Source organism: Palaemon carinicauda, chromosome 6, assembly GCF_036898095.1.
Source record: "Palaemon carinicauda isolate YSFRI2023 chromosome 6, ASM3689809v2, whole genome shotgun sequence".
Lineage (NCBI taxonomy): Eukaryota > Metazoa > Arthropoda > Malacostraca > Decapoda > Palaemonidae > Palaemon > Palaemon carinicauda.
In genome coordinates, this window is record NC_090730.1 from 149,778,747 (window position 1) to 149,781,220 (window position 2,474).

Consider the following 2,474-nt stretch of genomic DNA (forward strand, 5'->3'; position numbering starts at 1 on the left):
TAGGCATCAAAATATTTGCTTCTTCATTCTCAGATGAGAGAGAGAGAGAGAGAGAGAGAGAGAGAGAGAGAGAGAGAGAGAGAGAGAGAGAGAGAGGAGAGAGAGAGAATGTCGTTATAGACAGATATATGAAGTAGGTGATGGAAACACTAATTTATTTTCCCAAAGCATCATAATCTTAGGGATAGTTTGTTTACCTCCGGTGGACAGAGTTCTGGGCAAAAACTCAGTCAGTCATGACAAGTGATCTTAATCACCATGAGTCATTTGGCTTGGGTCTTGGGCGACAAATATCTCGTGGAATGTTACTGAGATTGCTGGACGAGAGAGCAATCCGATCAAGGAAACACCGGTGAATGTTCTGAAGGACTTTGGATAGCGGAATATTTGAAATGAAATTTATTTCGACTCTAAAGTTGTCTGGAGGTTTTTGGCTGCTCGGTCAGGTTTCTTTGGCTACTGGTTGGTTCAGGGTTTGGGAGGAAATTTTCCGTTGCTTCTATCTGCCATTGTTTTGTTTGTTGACTTTTTGTTTTGTCAAATAAGATTTTATATTCTAGAATATGAAATACCTAACGATCAGAAAACTAGTACAAATGTTAGGTAAGGAGGGAAAATTTGCAACTCCGTATCATAATCATTATAACATAATTATTGTTGTTACTGGTGATCTTTTTTTTATTACCATTGATATTATTTTCATTCATAAAACTAGCTTCTTAATCAATGAGGTACTTATTTCAAATGCTGCTATTTTCGATTGTCGGTAATCTATAAGTTCAATCATTGGCCTGTCTATAGCTCGAAGACCTTAATATCTATTGAAAGATGAATTTAGTGTCTCTGTCATAATTCTAGCAAAAAAAGAGAAGAAACTGCAAGAAAATCACTACCAGTTTCCCATGTTGGCAGGAGTTTAAGAAGGCCGAGCCCAGGAGTGAAAACAATAGCTTGATGTGTACAAGTTGTCACTTTATTTTTGTACTTGAGGTTCCACCACATTTTCCCTGCTATAATGCTGTGCACGAAAATTAGCTTCAGCCACGCGTAGGCAGATATTTATTTTCTACGTGTCCTGCTTATTGGTCTCTCTCTCTCTCTCTCTCTCTCTCTCTCCTCTCTCTCTCTCTCTCTCTCTCTCTCTCTCTCTCTCTCTCTCTTCTATTACATTTACTCTAGCTCCTTTTTTTCGCTTTCTCTTTTTAAAACGCCGTTTTTTTTTGTGTGTGCATGTGTGCAAATATTGATAATTTTTCAAGGTTGAATGAACATGCGAAACCTGGAAGTAAAAAGAACCCTGTAGACAGTAACATCCTCCAGGGTCTCCAAACAGAGAATAATTGACTTTGTACTACTGATTTAAGCTTTTACGAACATTAATCAAGATACAATCAGTCACACACACGCGCGCACACGAAAGAAATGTCAGGTGGGAACCTCCTTTCAAAATGCTCGGGAAGGTGATTATTATTAAAACTGCATTTTTTTTTTACCAAATGAAACTTTGATATTACACGAAGGAGAGGTAGAATATTATTAGTAACTAATATTTTGGGATTAGTTCACATTGTACACAGCAAAGATGTGTATTTACACATTGAAAGGGCGAATAATTCAATTAAGTGTAAATTGTCCTCTCTCTCTCTCTCTCTCTCTCTCTCTCTCTCTCTCTCTCTCTCTCTCTCTCTCTCTCTCTCTCTCTCTCTCTCTCATTAAAAATGACATAACAGGGATGCAATCGTTACCTGGCCTTACAGGAAAATTGAATAATTAACTGCATGCAAGCCGTACGAACTCACCTCTCTCTCTCTCTCTTCTCTCTCTCTCTCTCTCTCCTCTCTCTCTCTCTCTCTCTCTCTCTCTCTCTCTCTCTCTCTCTCTCTCTCTCTCATGCAAAATTATATAACAGGGTTGCAATCGTTACCTGGGCTTACAGGAAAAATTTAATAATTAATTGCATATAAGCCGTACAAACATTCTCTCTCTCTCTCTCTTCTCTCTCTCACTCTCTCTCTCTCTCTCTCTCTCTCTCTCTCTCTCTCTCTCTCTCTCTCTCTCTCTCTCTCTCTCTGAGCCTTGAGAATAAACAAACAAACAGTTAACTTGTTTACGAGTGGGATTCACGCGTCTTCGTACACGTAGGTGAAATGACTAATCCCTCGAAATATCAAGGCCACCAAAGCTATTTGGTTGAGACTTTTACAACCGATTATAATTGCTTGCTCGTGGCCCACACGCCCGCATTAAAGCAAGCACGTCTCATTCCCTCTTTACCGATGCTTTTGAAAACCTCAGCAATCGGAACACCTGCAAATAAATCCGCATGCAATCTCTCTCCTGGCTAGCCAGGGAAAGTTGGCTGTTGTGAGTCACGAAGAAAAAAAAAAGGGGGGAAAAGTGGAGGACTCGTTAGAATATGGGAGACATTCATCTTCATCTTTCTTTGCTAGCATTCTTTCTTGTCTTTTTCTTCG

General features: G+C 39.4%; 1 protein-coding gene across 13 annotated transcripts in view; it reads left to right on the forward strand.

The window, feature by feature from the left end:
• Window positions 1-2,474, forward strand: part of LOC137642719 (uncharacterized) — a 546,468-nt gene that overhangs the window by 316,359 nt on the left and 227,635 nt on the right. The window lies entirely within an intron of this gene.